This window comes from Haliotis cracherodii, unplaced genomic scaffold (assembly GCF_022045235.1).
Source record: "Haliotis cracherodii isolate W230 unplaced genomic scaffold, xgHalCrac1.p SCAF_36, whole genome shotgun sequence".
In the NCBI taxonomy this organism is placed as follows: Eukaryota; Metazoa; Mollusca; class Gastropoda; order Lepetellida; family Haliotidae; genus Haliotis; species Haliotis cracherodii.
The window spans coordinates 1,689,035-1,708,419 of NW_027266293.1; positions in this window are offsets into that span (position 1 = coordinate 1,689,035).

The window sequence follows — 19,385 nt, forward strand, 5'->3', positions numbered from 1 at the left end:
GATTTCCTTGTGACATCCTTTCGTTGTTTCCGAAACTTCGCAAAGGGAAGAAATACTCTATGTGACGAATGTATATACTGACTTTCCACACGGAACATGGGCTGGGAGGCGGACACGATATACCGGCTATGTCTGAGTGTAACGGAGTCGTGTGTGTGATATATACAGGCTGTGTCTGTGTGTAACGGAGTCGTGTGTATGATATATACAGGCTGTGTCTGAGTTTAACGGAGTCGTGTGTGTGATATATACATGCTGTGTCTGAGTGTAATGGAGTCGTGTGTATGATATATACAGACTGTGTCTAAATGTAACGGGGGCGTGTATATGATATATACAGGCTGCGTCTGAGTGTAACGGGGGAGTGTGTATGATATATACAGACCGTGTCTGATTGTAACAGGGGAGAGTGTATGATATATACAGGCTGCGTCTGAGTGTAACGGGGGAGTGTGTATGATATATACTGACAGTGTCTGATTGTAACGGGGGAGAGTGTATGATATATACAGGCTGCGTCTGAGTGTAACGGGGGAGTGTGTATGATATATACAAGCTATGTCTGAGTGTAAAGGGGTCGTGTGTATGATAAATACAGGCTGTGTCTGATTGTAACGGGGGAGCGTGTATCATATATACAGACTGTGTCTGAGAGTAACGGGGGTATGTTTATGATATATACAGGCTGTGTCTGAGTGTAACGGGGGAGTGTGTATCATATATACAAGCTATGTCTGAGTGTAAAGGGGTCGTGTGTATGATAAATACAGGCTGTGTCTAAATGTAACGGGGGCGTGTATATGATATATACAGGCTGCGTCTGAGTGTAACGGGGGAGTGTGTATGATATATACAGACCGTGTCTGATTGTAACAGGGGAGAGTGTATGATATATACAGGCTGCGTCTGAGTGTAACGGGGGAGTGTGTATGATATATACTGACAGTGTCTGATTGTAACGGGGGAGAGTGTATGATATATACAGGCTGCGTCTGAGTGTAACGGGGGAGTGTGTATGATATATACAAGCTATGTCTGAGTGTAAAGGGGTCGTGTGTATGATAAATACAGGCTGTGTCTGATTGTAACGGGGGAGCGTGTATCATATATACAGACTGTGTCTGAGAGTAACGGGGGTATGTTTATGATATATACAGGCTGTGTCTGAGTGTAACGGGGGAGTGTGTATCATATATACAAGCTATGTCTGAGTGTAAAGGGGTCGTGTGTATGATAAATACAGGCTGTGTCTGAGTGTAACGGAGTCGGAAATCCAATATGCTCACCAATGGACATTTTGGAACAATATTTCGCCTTGGTAACATCAAAATGCATCCAGTAGACACTATTACGTATATAAAATGTAGGTTAAGAAAATATATCTTTCGGTGCATGGGGTCCCTATCTTCCTACTCGACTAATCCATCCCCGTGAATATGGCTGAAATATCGCCGGCGTGAATTAAAATTAAATTCACCCACACTCACCCCATCCGCGTGAAGTATTGACTGAAACTGTAACTGGTTATTTAGGTGCATAAACTCTCATTGCACTTGGGATGGTACTGCATTAGTATTTACATCCTTAACGTTGAATTAGCGGATAAATAATAAGCTTCATCATGTTGTCACCTGCCATTGCTTGTAAGAACCACGTCCGTGCTGACTGGTTTCACCAGTGATGAACGTGTGCGGCCTGCATCACTTTGGGCTTTCCTCCCACATGAAGTTGATACCCCGTGATATAACTGAAATGTTAAAAACGGCGTCAACTTCCTCAGTGGAGTGCCTGACTGCAATGGAGCGTGGTTTTCAAAAATGTAAAGCTCAATACGACAAATTCCTTTCCTCCAAATACCAGCAAAATAGTATGAGTTACTTATACCACGTACGGAGATGTATAATTAATTATCACTCACTCACTCACTCACTCACTTATCCTAAGTGTCCTAAGTATCCCAAGTATAGTTGAGGAAGTGGTGGCGTAGCAAGGTCACAGACTGACCATATGGGATCGACATAAGACATAATAAGTCTTATTGTATGTCGAGCCTTTATCACACAGACTCTGTTAGGAATCGACCAGGACCGGGGGTCTCGAGTCCCGTGAGTCGACCGCCACCGGGCCGTGTCTCTCCCCATACCAGTACTTGCTTAACTTACTTATAATATAGTTTGGGTTTTAACGTGCGCTTTCCGGAAAATGCGTATTTCGCGCAAGGTAATGTATACAGTCAGTGTTATACATGATAGCGAATGCATTTACAGCAATGAATATTTTACAGTTTCATTTGAGTGCACATGTATAAATGATTGATTGTTTGTTTGTTGTTTAACGCCGCACTCAGCAATAATGTGTTATTGTTACGCGTACAAGGAGCAATATTTACTGCTTATTATCCCAGTATGGGTGTCTCTGGAATATGCATGTCGTTTTGTTGTATTGAAACTTCTGTTAATAAGTTCGGCATTTTCGTGTTTATTTTGTTTATAAAAAGTTTTATTATTTTTAAAATATTCCAGCAAAATCTGGTGAGCTACAGACTATTGTGCATGTGGGAGTATATTTGCATATGTCATTATAAAACTGCTTATTATTCCTAGCATTCCCCGTAACTCCAGCTTGTTTCCCCTTTTCGACATATCTTCCGAGTGAGTGAGTTCGGTTTTACACCGCTTGTAGCATTCGTGACCAACTCGTGTTATTCCGGGACAAGCAGGTTACGGAAAGGGGCGAGTGGTGACGTATGCGCTTGTGGCAGTATTCCAGCATTATCACTGCCGGGGACACCAGAAATGGGCTTCACAATTTGTAGCCATGTGGGTTTGTTTTTGTTTGGAGGCTAGATATTTCTTCATTCTTCAACTACTGATGCAAAACCAGATATATTTTTTCATAAATGCCGAGCCTAAATATTTGAGCTGAATGATTTTGATTTTAACTGTTTTGGTAGACAAACACAACGATATCGAACAATAAACCATAATGTCCACACTGGGTCGTCCAGTAACACGGTTTCAAAGTGTCATCACTTGCTGTGCCACGTTGTAGCTACACAGCTGTGTTGTATACCAAATATATACTGAGGAGCAAAGGAAACTATACATCTCAGTGAATTTAATCATATCTTTGATTTTCAGTTAACAATATCTTAAGTTATCGATATTTTACCCCCCAAAATTATTCTGGCGTTTTGTCAGCATTCGAAAAAAATAACCCAATATAGTTTCATTTTTTTAAATATGATTTGATTTAGAACTTTTAAAATTAAAAAAAAAATCATTCACATGATAAGCAACTGTAATGGGTGTCTAAGATATCTTATCTTGAAAATCAATAAATTTGCTCTTATCGGCATAAATTAATAACATTTCAAACATGTTAGGGGTCATGTGGTTGCAAGTTCATTTCCTACCCCAGTCTACATTGAACCAATATATTTTACACTAATTACCCAGCCACAGATAACATTTCACAAACTGTACATGTTGCACGAATGAGACATTATCAAATTTAACAACAGTTGTTTCAATTAAGTTAATATCGTTTTTGCTCGTGTCGTACTTTATACATATTGTTCATAATTCTTTAATATTCTTTATCAATAATCATCAAAATTATTAAACTGCATTAAATTGTTAAGCCGCTTGGCGACTATCCACTGTATTATATCTTCATTCTGTTATGATGTATACCGCTAAAAATACCATTGATTTTTTTTAATCTCACAGGAGAAGCCCCACCGCCAATGGCTTTGTCGGTTGAGAATATTTATATAAACAAATGTCAAATCAGGTCAGAGGTATTGTATATTTCACACAGGTGTTCACCAGAATAGTCACGTGGTGTCATGGTTACGAGTTTAGCCAATCGGGAAACACTTCCGTTGCACGAGTTTTTCCTGCGCGTAAACCAGACTCCTTGGATCGAAGCAGACGACGCTTACTTTATCAATTGTACCGGCGCAGGTTAAATTAATTTGAACAAGCTGTTTCAGAATTCATTTAAAATCGAGATTACAATGGGCAATTTTTCATATTTATATTATTCACGCCCTACGGTGAACGCTGTTTTTTAAACTTTGGTATGTCAGGTTCATTATGAAGACTTTCCTGCCCTGCCGTATGTTTTCATTCTGGAGAAGACGTTGAACAAAACGACAAGGTAAGTGCAGCAATATGTAATTAAACAATCTGTTGGTGAACTTTTAATTATGTAAAAGTATAAGTGGGGGCAATGAATTTAAAGCATATGATTAAATGAAAGCATACAACACGTACATAGAAACGACTAAATTCTAATTCGTAGAAAATACTCTGCATGTATGCAGATGTGTAGAGGCGTTGGACAATAGTCTCCTTGTGGTAATTTGTTGAAAAGAATAAGTCTCTCTCTCTCTCTCTCTCTCTCTCTGTGTGTGTGTGTGTGTGTGTTAACGAATCATAATTTGTTGAAGAAGCCGTTATGACGGCAACGAAACTGATTTCTGTTGTTTACATCACTGGCGTTGCATGGAAAAACCATGTTAAAACGTTCGCTCCTCTGTGTGTGTGTGTGTGTGTGTGTGTGTGTGTGTGTGTGTGTATTAACATGTCATAATTTGTTGAAGAAGCGTTCGATCCTGTGCCCCAAGTGGATTAATGAGTGAAACGAAAAATACGGGGTGAATAGGTCTTCAACAACCCATGCTTGCCGTAAAAGGCAACTATGCTTGTCGTAAGAGACGACTGACGGGATCGGGTGTCCAGGTCTGCTATGACAGGTGTAATAACATTAATACATGCTGTTGTCTTTGTGAAACCTGCAATCTGTTGGTTTACTGCCAATATACAAATTAATTAGTATTAATTGCATTAAATACGAGTTTAGCTCCGCCGATTCAGCAGTCTTACTCCGACGAGGGTAGTCGTTTGGTCCGCTGTAAGCAGCCGCAAATTTAGCACCAGTGTCAATAGAAAGGGGTGAGGTTAGGTGTCACTTTTTTCTGCCGAATTATAATTTCTTCAACAAATGTTCACAAGACTTTGTACCCATTGGCCAACATCTGCATACATACAAAGATTTTAGAAACCGAATTGATATTCAATAAAATGTTATATATTTATGTTTAGATTAACTAATATGCTTTTCGGGTTTGTCTTTTGACGCCCCCTCCCTCCACTGAGCTGCATAAATGTATATTCTTAGTAAGCACCATACCCGTCCTCGTGATCTTTCACCGAAGTGATAAAAGTCTGATACTGCATCACTTCGGGCTTTCCTCCCACATTAAGCAGACACGTCGTAATATGACTGAAATTCTATTCCACGCGGCGTTGAACTCATTCGCTCGCTCACTCACTCACTCAACAATGCTAACTTTAAAGTCATACACACACCAGGTTTCCAGATAACCTTTTAAGCCATTAAGTATTTTCTCACGTGTTATAATTTATATTGGGTACTGAACGTTTTCCAATAGTTTAACTCCCTTGGACCCAGTCTATTGGGTATATTCAAACGAATGAGTAGACATAATTGGCAAAATAATTCTGCTTGAAATGGTGCTTCAAGTAACGTCTGTGTTTGATATGCTTTTTCAACAGTCGGAAGCCTAATTACAGTTTTCAAGCCATTTCTGGGTCAAATTTGTTTTCGATAATGTTAGATTAAGGGACCAGCGCCGGTTGTAGCAGTGTTGAAATGTGGTTCCCTCCCCTCTGCAGTAGAACACGTCTGGTACAGTTGACCATGAACCCTTAATTTGCTCAAATCGTTTTAGTATATAATGTAATGTTCGCACTGTTGAAGACGAGAAGCACTTTTTTCTATTTCATGTCCTTTTTGTTCTGACTTAAGAGATAAACTTTTATCACATGCAAATAATGTGGTACCTAAGTTTAATACATATACAATTTATATACATTACACAGAATGATAGTTTAGTAAAAACATTATCAAGAACATTCATATAAAATTTTAACACGCAGCTGTTAATCTTGTTTTCCTATATACAGTGAGTGTACGGTTGTATTTATATATCACCATGAATGTTTACCATGAATTTGTGCATATCATTTATATACAAATCTATATACGCGTGACACGTAAATAATAAATCTGTCTCTCTCTCTCTCTCTCTCTCTCTCTCTCTCTCTCTCTCTCTCTCTCTCTCTCTCTCTCTCGGTCTCTCTCAAAAGCAAAACAGAGTAAACAAAGAATAAACTGTAAGAACAATGATACATTGTATCTTATACTCTCTCTATTCTATAATTCGTCGCCTTTATGACGAGCGCCTGGCAGGGTAATTTTAAGTACCATCTTTCAACGTCTTTTGGTGTGACGCGGCCGGCGATCGAACCCCTGACTTTCCGTTCTCAGGGCAAACGCTGTACCACTCGTCCACGGGGGCATGTCGATTCAAAGATAGAGGATATTCTTTATTTCTCAATAAATTAATATTAATATTAATATAACTCTCTCTCTCTCTCTCTCTCTCTCTCTCTCTCTCTCTCTCTCTGAATGTGAATTAATCAATGATAATTTTAATGTTTTAGCTCCAGTTCAGATGCGTGAAATCATGATCAGTCCATCTCAAATGCGTTAGCTTCAGTTGTGACATTTCACCTCCTACAATAACGTGTTAGTTTTTTTAATGGTATTAGTTCCATTAGACGCGCCACTTCCCATTAAAATGAGTTGTACTTTTAATATTTTAGCTCAAGTTGAGATCCATCTTGATCTCTCAGACGATGCAGATACATACATTATCGTTTTCAATTTTATGGTTATTGAAATGAGTTGGCAGGGCGCGGAAATACCACTTGTCCGCTCGTATTGACAAGTGGTAGCATGTGCAGGGCGAGAAAGAAGTGAACAAACGCTCGTCCTACCGGGCGAGAACATATTTCAGTCATATCTATTCATCTCTAATCAAATTCAATAAAATTGGTAATTTCTTGAGTGTAGTGCGCACGCAAGTATTTTAAAAATAAGATATTCGAGTATTTTGCACAGAAAAACATAACATCATATATTCGAGTAAAACATAACATCATATTCGAGTAAAACATAACATCATATCCCTTCAGCGATTTCGTGCAGGTTAACGATCGGGTGATATCAAACATGGTCAATACAAATTTGAAATTTGAGATAAAACATCACCAGACAATATTTTTTAACGTTTTAATTGTATTTCCTGTTCTGCTAGTCATTGTTTTATATGCAAAGGTGCAATGATCGGCAGACTTGTATCTGAAACTTTTATTTTAACAGGAATAATATATTCAAATATAGTTTCATTTTAGTTGCAGCTTTATTATATACATTTAAAATAATAATCATAAGTGAAGCACTTTCATAGGTTGATCGCTATTGCCGGATATTTTTAAGTATAGATTAATTTGACCAGTCACCGAATTATTCAAGTACGGATTTCTTGACATGGTATTTCCAGTGTTACGAGCTCACAGTAATGTCTTTGCATTGGGGAAAAACAATCACAAATTATGATGGCGTGTATTTTATATTGCGCACCCCTCTCTGTAGACAGCTAAGTATGTATTTTTTAAAGTGTGCAGGTTAGAAACAAAGCACAGTATGCAAGATAATATAAACCTAAAACCTATATATAAACCTAAATAACCTAAAATATGTTTTATCTCTCGCACGCTCTAAGAGATAATAACAATGCGCACTTCACTCATATCATTAATAGACGGCATACTTGGCAACTGCCTGTTCAACAAATAAACAGAATTATTTTAGGAATACAATTATATTCATTATTTCTGTTGTAAGCGAATTGGATGGCGAGGACTACATGCATTTCTTTGTACTGTCTGTCTTAAATATCCAAATGACTGGTGATTGGGTTGAACAATAAGTTCAGAAATTAAAGTAGGAATATGTTCAATGCTGTTTGTGAACAAGTTATGAATTAACTTCAGTCAGCATAGTATTATGCAAAACCGCTGAATATAGTTGTGACATTTTACTTTATAAAGGTTAATTGAAGAACATGGTAATAATAACCGAGAACATGAAACTTTATAAAAATTATAAGGGTAAGTGATAAATGCGCACGATGAGTACAAAATAAGATCTACTTGCCTGCAGGACAAATCATGTTTCGATCCCTGAGTCGGTCTTTTAATGTGTCGACACCCCTTGAGGCGCCCCATTTCTTCTTATAACGAGTCTTTCTTTTTTAGCCCCAGCAAAGACGCATTACTTTCTATAATAATGAGTTTCAGCACCAGTTGCGACGCGCCACTTCATTTAAACTAGTTGATCTCTAATGTTTCAGCTCCATTTGTGACATCTGTTATTATGTGATGTTCTCTCATGTTTTAGCTCTAGTTCAGACATGTCCAGTCGCAATGCGCTGTTCTCTAATATTTTAGCTCCAGTTGAGATGCGCCACCTCCTAGTTTAATGTGATGCTCTCTAATGTTTCAGATCCAGTTGAGATGCGCCAAATCCTATTAATATTAGTTTTTGGTCCTTTAATGCTTGAGTTCCAGTACAGACGCGCAGCGTCCTACTATAATGAGGTTTATTATGATTCAGATCCAGTTTGAGACGCGTCACTTTGACGAAGCAGATTATTTTTCCTGACAGAATCATTTTTTCAATATTATGGTTTTAACTCGGCGCTACTTCAACTCCATATAGTTTCAGTAGTCACAGTGACTTTGGCTGAGTGTAAACATGTCCTTCTACAATTGTAGGTTATACCCAGACGACCAAGGTGCCTGGACATGGGTTACACACTGCAACTGTCCGTGGTCATGTGGGCTCCATTCTGAGAAAGCTATGCTATGCTGGACTTTCTCTGTGAAGAATGTGGTCAGTAGATATAGGGGTGTATTTTGCTGGTCAGAATGTTCCGAGTAGTGGGGAAAGTATAACCTTCCGCATTCATGGTGAAGTGTAAGAATGAGTTGCGGGTGCTGTCCACACCCAATGATACCCCAGTTACCGTAGAAAGGCAGTTGAAGTGTCAGCTGAGGTCGTCTGGAAGTCTGATCCCTTTTGCACTTATATTGAGAGTTATTAAAATGCTCTAAGCTTCCGGTTGAGATGCGCCACTTCTATAAGAAGTTAGTCTTTAATGTTTCAGATCCCGTTGAGACTCGCCACTTCTATAAGGAGTAAGTCTTTCAATGTTTCAGACCCAGTTGAGATGCGCCCTTCAATAAGGAGTTAGTCTTTTATGTTTCAGATCCCGTTGAGACGCGCCATTAATATAAGGAGTTGGGCTTTAATGTTTCAGATCCCGTTGTGACGAGCCACTTCTATAAGGAGTTTGTCGTTAATGTTTCAGATCCCGTTGTGAGGCGCCACTAAAATAAGGAGTTAGCCTTTTAATGTTTCAGATCCCCTTGAGACACACCACTTCTATAAGGAGTTAGTCTTTAAATGTTTCAGATCCCCTTGAGACGCGCCGGCTCTATAAGGAGTTAGTCTTTAAATGTTTCAGATTCCGTTGAGACGAGCCACTTCTAGAAGGAGTTAGTCTTTAAATATTTCAGATCCGGTTGAGACGAACCACTTCTGTAAGGAGTTAGTCTTTAAATGTTTCAGAATAGGTTGAGACGAGCCACTTCTATAAGGAGATAGTCTTTCAATGTTTCAGTTCCAGTTGAGATGTGCCAAATTCTATTAATATTATTTTTTGGTCCTTTAATGCTTGAGTTCCAGTACAGACGCGCAGCGTCCTACTATAATGAGTTTTTTTATGATTCATATCCAGTTTGAGACGCGTCACTTAGACGAAGCAGATTATTTTTCCTGACAGAATCATTTTTTCAATATGATGGTTTAAACTCGGCGCTACTTCAACTCCATATAGTTTCAGTAGTCACAGTGACTTTGGCTGAGTGTAAACATGTCCTTCTACAATTGTAGGTTATACCCAGACGACCAAGGTGCCTGGACATGGGTTACACACTGCAACTGTCCGTGGTCATGTGGGCTCCATTCTGAGAAAGCTATGCTATGCTGGACTTTCTCTGTGAAGAATGTGGTCAGTAGATATAGGGGTGTATTTTGCTGGTCAGAATGTTCCGAGTAGTGGGGAAAGTATAACCTTCCGCATTCATGGTGAAGTGTAAGAATGAGTTGCGGGTGCTGTCCACACCCAATGATACCCCAGTTACCGTAGAAAGGCAGTTGTAGTGTCAGCTGAGGTCGTCTGGAAGTCTGATCCCTTTTGCATTTACACTGAGAGTTATTAAAAAGCACTAAACTTCTGGTTGAGATGCGCCACTTAGTTAATGAGTAAGTTTTTAAATATTTCAGATCCAGCTGAAACGCGCCACTTTTATAAGGAGTTAGTCTTTTAATGATTCAGATCACATTGAGACACGCCACTTAGATAAGGAGTTAGTCTTTTAATGATTCAGATCTCTTTGTGATGCCCCCGTCACATAATTAATGACTCCCTTTTGTTTCAGGTCAAGCTTAGAAGCACCACTTCCTTTAAAAATGATCTATTTGGTGTACAATGTTTTAGCTCCCATTGAATCCAGCCAACTTTCACAATAAATTGGTCTTTTAGCTCCAGTGAGCCTCGACACTTTTTTTCAGATGAGTTGGTCACTAACGTTTTATCTCCAGTTGAGTCACGCCACTTCCTTTTCAGACGAGTTGGTCTCTAATGTTTTAGCTCCAGTTGAGCCTGGACACTTTCGTTTCAGATGAGTTGGTAACTAACGTTTTAGCTCCAGTTGAGCCACGCCACTTCCTTTTCAGATGAGTTGGTCCCTCCAGTTGAGCCTCGACACTTCCCAGTATGATGAGTTAGTCTTTTAATGTTTCAGTTCTAGTTGTGACGCACCACTTCTCATTGTAATGGTCTTACCTCCAGTTTTCATGATCAAGTGAAAAAACGAGTTGCAGGTGTTCCAAATGATGGAGGGTGCAAACCAACCACATCTAGGCATCTGGCATACCGCTTCATTTGCCTTGGCATCGAATTTAAGAACTCATTGAGGGTTATCAATGTACACAGTTGATACTAGTAAATCAGATTAAATGCACGACCATTCGAGCTTATAAGCTAAGGGCTATATATTTTATATGTTTTTTTTACTTTAATTAAATATCTTCATGGACATACTGGCATCCGCGTAACAGGTAAACATTTCGTGGCATCCAAAAGCGTGGTTGGGGCCACCCATAACACCCCAGTTACTGCACAAAGGCAGGTGTGGTGTCAGCTGCTGTCATCAGGAAGCATGATTCCGATCGTGTGTTTAGATAGCAGTAGATAACGGCAATTTCGGTTGGGCTGTCAATGTGCACAATAGTCCGTGGAGAGACAGCGAACACTCATTACAGAGCTTGACAATCCTCTCTCCCAAATGATCTAATATCGGGTGTGAACCCATCTTTCCGAAGCAAAAGAGTTAACTGGCTTTAAAAGTCCAGTGGAAACTGGACTTTTATAGTCAGTTAACTCGATTGCCTCGGGAAGATGGCGTGAACCTGGACGCCGAAAATCTTTTCGGGTCCATGTTTTCCTCCTGACTCAAAAGACCTTTCTGTGTATCCGTCTCTAGGTTTGAGAGGTTTTAAAAAAAATTGGTACCCCTGCCAGAAAATTGCAAACAAAACATCAATCAAATATGTCTTCCGAAAATTTCCGAAACTGTTCACCACAGGTATGCATGGGATATGAATGTTTAGAATTTAGATCCAATTCAAACTTTTATTTTATAGATTTCGTATTTCGCGCAATTTCGGTCACTGGAAGCAAGATGTTTCATATGTGCTTTTAGCGGTACGGTTTTTATAGGTCACACGACATTCGTCACAACTCGTCACTCTCCGTAATCTGCAACCATGTTGGCTATAACAGTTTCAACATGCCAGTTATTCCATCCATACTTGACAGTACATGGTGTATTTTCTAATCGTACGATATCCTTTAAATCATCTATGAGATATAATATTAAAGGCATAAGAATAGACTCAACCCTTTTGACTACTGATATTTTGTTTTTGTAACAGAAAAGTTCAACCGGAAATGAAATAATCCATCACACTACTTCCTTGTTAACTTATAAAAGTAAAAGAACCACCACTGTCTCCGACAACACGCCAATTGAGTATTTACAATATCAATATATAGGAAAGATTCAAAAGTAAATTTCTGAATGTATTAACCCAACTATCACTTTAATATCAGCCCCGCATGGGTACAATGTGTGAAGCCCATTTCTGGTGTACCCCGCCGTGATATTGCTGGTATATTGCTCACTCACTCACATTAATATCGGTATATGATAAAGGCACAGGCTCATGTGGAAATATTTTTTGTACGCTTCATTTTGTACAGAAACGGGAGGCTGATTTCCACAGCCGACTCGGGCGTTAAAGTCCCCATAGAATTGAATATGAAATTCTGCAACATGGCTGGGTTGTCATACACCCACTGCTCTAAACGTTCTAAGGGCGGTATGGTAGCCAAATGGCTAAAGCGTTCGCTCGTCATGCCGAAGACCGTGGTTCGATTCCCCACATGCACACAGTGTGTGAACAAAACTTCCGGTGACCTTTGATATTGCTGGAATATTACGAAAAGCGGCGTACAACCATACTCACTCACTCACAGAACGTTCTTATAACATTTAGGTTAACTTGTAACACTATGATATATTGACACATAAGGAGGATCATATGCTACTGTCAGTCGATCTTTAGCTGTATCGGCAGACAAAGTTTGTAAAATTCAGCTCTCAGACAGTATACAGATTAAAAAAAACATGAGAGTGAATTAATCCATTTATAGACGAGGGCTTTCAGCTTCAACGCGCCTCTTTAGGCCATACATTACATACTATCCGTCAGGATCCGACTATATTTAACAGCAAGTGATCATGAAGAAAAATGTGTAGATGACCTTACAGCGCCATTGACCTAGTTCGAGATGCACGCACTGCTAAATGTAACCGCTTGCAGTCATCCGGTTTGGAACCACGACAGCAAAATGGATATTTCTTTATAAACGCTCTTTGCAAATTATTGTCATTACTGATACTGATATATTAACAGTTATATTCCTTATAGCCGGAATGGTTTGTTTTCACTTTATAAGTATTAGTACACATGTAGCTGTCTACGTTGTTAAGGAATTGCGATATTTACTGATTCTATATTAAGTGGCGAGGACTATAGTGTAGAGACAAGTTATGAAGCAAAACGTCATTTAGCTTCGCGAAATGTATATCGCGTTAATTAAATATTAGGTTTGATCAACATCATAACAGCCTTGATTGACAACGGTATAAGAATATTTATCGACGCGTCGCCTTTACGGTAATTAAAGAAGATGTTCTCCATAAATTGTGTCTACTTTATCAGAACAATTTTAATTTAGTTTTTTCACATTCGAAAAGGCGGGTTCTCCCTCTCCTACCCAGCGTTTCTTGCGGACATCTCTGTACTTCTGCCACAGACCAGAGAGTCTGGAGACACATTTTGAGAAACATAGGTCGTGAAATGGCTTACTTCCTTTGAGAAAATATTGAAGAACGTGGAACTTGGTTATTTACGTTTGCTCTGATTTCAGAATAGGCGTGTGTGTTTACAACAGGGAAAACGTCCGGACGGATAATGTTTCTGTTCTACAATGTCGAAAAACATTTTGTTGTTTTAAGATTTCTGGGCATCGAATGCAGTAAAATCTGAAAACGCTTAATGTTTACCTTCTAAGTATTCACCTCCTACTGTAGCTAAATGTTTAATGGTCACAGAATAGATGGAGCAGAGGCTTTTCCTGAGTGTAACGGGGGCGTGTGTGTGATATATACAGGCTGTGTCTCAGTGTAACAGGGACGGGTGTATGCTATATACAGGCTGTGTCTGAGTTTAACGGGGGCGGGTGTACGATATATACAGGCTCTGTCTGAGTGTAACGGGGGCGGGTGTATGATATATACAGACTGTGTCTGAGTGTAACGGGGACGGGTGTATGATATATACAGGTTGTGTCTGAGTGTAACGGGGGCGGGTGTATGATATACAGGCTGTGTCTGAGTGTAACGGGGGCGGGTGTATGATATATACAGGCTGTGTCTGAGTGTAACGGGGGCATGTGTATGATATATACAGGCTGTGTCAGATTGTAACGGGGGCATGTGTATGATATATACAGGCTGTGTCTGAGTGTAACGGGGGCATGTGTATGATATATACAGGCTGTGTCTGAGTGTAACGGGGACGTGTGTATGATATATACAGGCTATGTCTGAGTGTAACGGGGGCCCGTGTATGATATATACAGGCTATGTCTGAGTTTAACGGGGGCATGTGTATGATATATACAGGCTGTGTCTGAGTGTAACTGGGCTATGTTTATGATATATACAGGCTATGCCTGAGTGTAACGGGGACGTGTGTATGATATATACAAACTGTGTCTGAGAGAAACAGGTGCGTGTGTATGATATATACAGACTGTGTCTGTGTGTAACGGGGGAGTGTGTATGATATATGCAGACTGTGTCTGAGTATAACGGAGTCATGTGTATGATATATACAGACTGTGTCTTAGTGTAACGGGGACCTGTGTATGATATATACAGGCTGAGTCTGAGTGTAACGGAGTCGTTTGTATGATATATACAGACTGTGTCTGAGTTTAACCGGGACGTGTGTATGATATAAACAGGCTGTGTCTGAGTGTAACGGGGGCGTGTGTATGATATATGCAGACTGTGTCTGAGATTAACGGGGGCGTGTGTATGACATATACAGGCTATGTCTGAGTGTAACGGGGGCGTGTGTATGATATATACAGACTATGTCTGAGTGTAACGGGGGCGTGTGTATGATATATACAGGCTCTGTCTGAGTGTAACGGGGGCGTGTGTATGATATATACAGACTATGTCTGAGTGTAACGGGGGCGTGTGTATGATATATACAGGCTATGTCTGAGTCTAAGGTGGGAGTGTGTATGATATATACAGGCTGTGTCTGAGTATAACATTGGCGTGTGTATGATATATACAGGCTTTGTCTGAGTGTAACGGGGGCGTGTGTATGATGTATACAGGCTGTCTGAGTGTAACAGAGTCGTGTGTGTGATATATACAGACAGTGTCTGAGTGTAACGGGGGCGTGTATATGATATATACAGGCTAGGTCTGAGTTTAACGGGGGGTGTGTGTATGATATATACAGGCTATGTCTGAGTGTAACGGGGGCGGGTGTATGATATATACAGGCTATGTCTGAGTGTAACGGAGTCGTGTGTGTAATATATACAGACCGTGTCTTAGTGTACTGAGGGCGTCTGTATGATATATACAGGCTAGGTCTGAGTTTAACGGGGGCGTGTGTATGATATATACAGGCTGTGTCTGAGTTTAACGGGGGCGTGTGTATGATATATACAGGCTATGTCTGAGCGTAACGGATGCGTGTGTATCATATATATAGGCTATGTCTGAGCGTAACGAATGCGTGTGTATGATATATATAGGCTATGTCTAAGTAGTAAAGGGGGCGTGTGAATGATATATACTGGATATGTCTGAGTGTAACGGAGGCGTGTGTATGATGTATACAGGCTATGTCTGAGTGTAACGGGGGCGTGTGTATGACATATACAGGCTATGTCTGAGTGTAACGGGGGCGTGTGTATGATATATACAGACTATGTCTGAGTGTAACGGGGGCGTGTGTATGATATATACAGGCTCTGTCTGAGTGTAACGGGGGCGTGTGTATGATATATACAGACTATGTCTGAGTGTAACGGGGGCGTGTGTATGATATATACAGGCTATGTCTGAGTCTAAGGTGGGAGTGTGTATGATATATACAGGCTGTGTCTGAGTATAACATTGGCGTGTGTATGATATATACAGGCTTTGTCTGAGTGTAACGGGGGCGTGTGTATGATGTATACAGGCTGTCTGAGTGTAACAGAGTCGTGTGTGTGATATATACAGACAGTGTCTGAGTGTAACGGGGGCGTGTATATGATATATACAGGCTAGGTCTGAGTTTAACGGGGGGGGGTGTGTATGATATATACAGGCTATGTCTGAGTGTAACGGGGGCGGGTGTATGATATATACAGGCTATGTCTGAGTGTAACGGAGTCGTGTGTGTAATATATACAGACCGTGTCTTAGTGTACTGAGGGCGTCTGTATGATATATACAGGCTAGGTCTGAGTTTAACGGGGGCGTGTGTATGATATATACAGGCTGTGTCTGAGTTTAACGGGGGCGTGTGTATGATATATACAGGCTATGTCTGAGCGTAACGGATGCGTGTGTATCATATATATAGGCTATGTCTGAGCGTAACGAATGCGTGTGTATGATATATATAGGCTATGTCTAAGTAGTAAAGGGGGCGTGTGAATGATATATACTGGATATGTCTGAGTGTAACGGAGGCGTGTGTATGATGTATACAGGCTATGTCTGAGTGTAACGGAGTCGTATGTGTGACATATACAGACTGTGTCTGAGTGTAACGGGGTCGTGTGTATGATAAATACAGGCTATGTCTGAGTGTAACGGAGTCTAATGTGTGATATATACAGACTGTGTCTGAGTGTAACGGGGTCGTGTGTATTATAAATACAGGCTGTGTCTGAGTGTGACGGAGTCGTGTGTATGATATATACAGACTGTGTCTGAATGTGACGGGGACGCGCCTGTGATAGATACAAACTGTGTCTGAGTGTGACGGAGTCGTGTGTATGATATATACAGACTGTGTCTGAGTGTAACGGAGTCGTGTGTATGATAAATACAGGCTGTGTCTGAGTGTAACGGGGGAATGTGTATGATAAATACAGGCTGTGTCTGAGTGTAACGGAGTCGTATGTGTGATATATACAGACTGTGTCTGAGTGTAACGGAGACGTGTGTATGATAAATACAGACTGTGTCTGAGTGTAACGGAGTCGTGTGTATGATATATACAGGCTATGTCTGAGTGTAACGGAGTCGTATGTGTGATATATACAGACTGTGTCTGAGTGTAACGGAGTCGTGTGTATGATAAATACAGGCTGTGTCTGAGTGTAAAGGGGGAGTGTGTATGATAAATACAGGCTGTGTCTGAGTGTAACGGAGTCGTGTGTATGATATATACAGGCTGTGTTTGAGTGTCACGGGGGAGTGTGTATGATAAAAACAGACTGTGTCTGAGTGTAACGGAGTTGTATGTGTGATATGTACAGACTGTGTCTGAGATTAATGGGGTCGTGTGTATGATAAATACCGGCTGTGTCTGAGTGTAACGGAGTCGTGTGTATGATATATACAGATTGTGTTTGAGTGTAACCGTGGAGTGGGTATGATAAATATAGTCTGTGTCTGAGTGTAACGGAGTCGAGTGTATGATAAAAACAGACTGTGTCTGAGTGTAACGGAGTCGTGCGTATGATAAATACAGGCTGTGTCTGAGTCTAACGGGGGCGTGTGTATGATATATACAGGCTATGTCTGAGCGTAACGGATGCGTGTGTATCATATATATAGGCTATGTCTGAGCGTAACGGATGCGTATGTATTATATATATAGGCTATGTCTGAGTGTAAAGGGGGCGTGTGTATGATATATACAGGCTGTGTCAGAGTATAACGGGGACGCGTGTATGATATATACAGGCTGTTTCTGAGTGTAACGGGGGCTCGTGTATGATATATACAAGCTGTGTCTGAGTGTAACGGAGGCGTGCATGATATACACAGGTTGTTTCTGAGTGTAACGTCGCCGTGTATGTGTGATATATACAGGCTATATCTGAGTATAACATTAGCTTGCTTATGATATATACAGGCTGTGTCTGAGTGTAACAGAATCGTGTGTATGATATATATAGGCTGTTTGTGAGTGTAACGTCGCCGTGTGTGTGTGATATATGCAGACTGTGTCTGAGTATAACATTAGCCTGTGTATGATGTATACAGGCTGTTTCTGGGGTGACGTCACCGTGTGTATGATATATACAGGCTGTTTCTGAGTGTAACGGGGGCACGTGTATGATATATAGAGGCTATGTCCGAGTGTAAAAGGGGCGTGTGGATGATATATATAGGCTATGTCTTAGTGTAACGGAGTCGTGTGCATGATATATACAGACTGTGTCTGAGTGTAACGGGGCCATGTGTGTGATATATACAGGCTGTGTCTGAGTGTAACAGAGTCGTGTGTATGATATATACAGGCTGTCTGAGTGTAACGTGGACGTGTGTATGATATATACAGGCTATGTCTGAGTGTAACGGAGTCGTGTGTATGATATATACAGGCTGTGTCTGAGTGTAACGGGGACGTGTGTATGATATATACAGGCTATGTCGGAGTGTAACGGGGGCGTGTGTATGATATATACAGGCTATGTCTGAGTGTAACGGAGTCGTGTGTATGATATATACAGGCTGTGTCTGAGTGTAACGGGGACGTGTGTATGATATAAACAGGCTATGTCGGAGTGTAACGGGGGCGTGTGTATGATATATACAGGCTATGTCTGAGTGTAACGGAGTCGTGTGTATGATATATACAGGTTGTGTCTGAGTGTAACGGGGGCGCGTGTATAATATAAACAGGCTGTGTCTGAGTGTAACGGAGTCGTGTGTATGATATATACAGGCTGTCTGAGTGTAACGTGGACGTGTGTATGATATATACAGGCTATGTCTGAGTGTAACGGAGTCGTGTGTATGATATATACAGGTTGTGTCTGAGTGTAACGGGGGCGGGTGTATAATATAAACAGGCTGTGTCTGAGTGTAACGGGGGTGCGTGTGTATTATATATACAGGTTGTTTCTGAGTGTAATCTCGCCGTATGTGTGATATATACAGGCAATGTGTGAGTGTAACAGAATCGTGTGTATGATATATACAGGCTGTTTGTGAGTGTAACGTCGCCCTGTGTGTGTGATATATGTAGACTGTGTCTGAATATAACATTAGCCTGTGTATTATATATACAGGCTCTTTCTGAGTGTGACGTCAGCGTGTGTATGATATATACAGGCGTTTTCTGAGTGTAACGGGGGCCCGTGTATGATATATACAGGCTGTGTCTGAGTGTAACCTCGCCGTATGTGTGATATATACAGGCAATGTCTGAGTATAACATTAGCGTGCTTATGATATATACAGGCAATGTCTGAGAGTAACAGAATCGTGTGTATGATATATACAGGCTGTGTCTGAGTGTAACAGAATCGTGTGTATGATATATACAGGCTGTTTCTGAGTGTGACGTCACCGTGTGTATGATACATACAGGCTGTTTCTGAGTGTAACGGGGGCCCGTGTATGATATATACAGGCTACGTCCGAGTGTAAAAGGGGCGTGTGTATGATATATATAGGCTATGTTTTAGTGTAACGGAGTCGTGTGTATGA